This window comes from Colobus angolensis, unplaced genomic scaffold (genome assembly GCF_000951035.1).
Source record: "Colobus angolensis palliatus isolate OR3802 unplaced genomic scaffold, Cang.pa_1.0 Scaffold2, whole genome shotgun sequence".
NCBI classification, from domain to species: domain Eukaryota; kingdom Metazoa; phylum Chordata; class Mammalia; order Primates; family Cercopithecidae; genus Colobus; species Colobus angolensis.
In genome coordinates, this window is record NW_012115154.1 from 12142995 (window position 1) to 12144364 (window position 1370).

At 50.1% G+C, this 1370-nt stretch overlaps 1 protein-coding gene across 3 annotated transcripts in view; it reads right to left on the minus strand.

Moving 5' to 3' along the window:
* Positions 1-1370, minus strand: part of TCAF2 (TRPM8 channel-associated factor 2) — a 27436-nt gene extending 26066 nt beyond the window's left edge. For 2 of the 3 annotated variants that reach the window (XM_011941390.1, XM_011941392.1), the window contains exon 1: positions 1295-1370. The gene's annotated coding sequence lies outside the window, so the exon portion shown is untranslated. Of the gene's footprint in view, positions 1-810; positions 870-1294 lie in introns of those variants that run through there. The other variant, XM_011941391.1, reaches the window with a different exon arrangement.

Sequence of the window (1370 nt, forward strand, 5' to 3'; positions counted from 1 at the left end):
GAGATCCGGCCACTGCACTCCAGCCTGGACGACAGAGCGAGACTCCATCTCAAAAAAAAAAAAAGAAAGAAAAGAAAAGTACCCCATGGCTTTCCAGAGGCGCCCATCACAGAGATCCTCGGAAGGCACCCAAAGGAACGGAGCGCCACGTGGAAGACCCTCAGCCACATGCCCCTCCCGGCTTTCCCTTTTTCCTTGTCTCATTCTCTCCACTTCCTCATTTGGGCTTTTTGGTCTCCCTTACCGCAAAAAAATCACCTGCAGGTAAGCCCTTGCATAAGGCTTTGCTTTAGGGGAGAATCTAAACTAAAACACACACCAAGCTCTTGAGCCACACGTGCCTCCTTCCTCTCTTCCTCCTGTTCCCATATGCAGTCAACCACCTCATTTGTTAATCTCTCACCATCGCTCTCAAACATCAGTCCCTTTAGTTGGCAATCATTCTAGACTAAACCAATCTGGTTTTAGTCCCCGGGATGTATTCTCACCCACAGTCGTCCTCTACAAGAACTCTAACAAGAACCGCTACATTTCGTCCACTCTCTCTAAGGTGAAACTTGCAGAGCGCCTCAACCTGACTTCTCCAGGGTCTGGCATGCCAGTGATTACTGGACGGACGTTTTCCCTGCTACTTTCTTCCACTAAATCTCTCCAAGCTCAGAAAGGTTGGCAGAGCATGCCCTGCATTTGTAGAATTCCATCTCTTCCCCTCTTCCCTTCCTATCCACCACCTTTTTCTTAATAATGCTCGCGGGAAAGAAATTCACAAAAGAGAGCCAGTACTCGGCAGAGCGCTGAGAATGCGGGTACATGATCTCAGCCTTAGAAGTTACCAGTGGAAAAAAAAGCAGCGGAGAGAGAGAGCCGGAAGCCTGAGCTCAAGATCGTGCTAGCTACTTTCCAAAAGACAAGCGACGTCTTTCACTTCTGAGGCAGAACCAGTTAGACAGGATAAACAAAAACAGACAAAAAAACCTCAGATGAGTAATATGTCCCGGAAAGCTGACCCAGCATTCCGCAAGGACTTGTGTCCTCGTGCACGCACACACCATGCACATCTTTGTCAAATTCATAATTTACAAGTTCAAATAGGAGGGAGAAATGTGTTTTGAGACAAATTGCAAATAACACCAGACTAACAAAACGAAATGAAACCAGACCTGGACCTAAGAAGGGAGGGACACCCCCTGATGCCGGGAATGGCCTTGGCCTCTAGCACTTTGCGGCGACTCCCAGTGCCCTAGGTGCTCAGCCACCGCCCCCACCCAGGACCCGCTCGGATTGGAAAACTCACCCCTGAGCAGTGCTGGGGACTGAGGATCCCTGGGGACTGAGGGACTGGCTCTGCAGTGGCGCGCAGGGGACGTGTC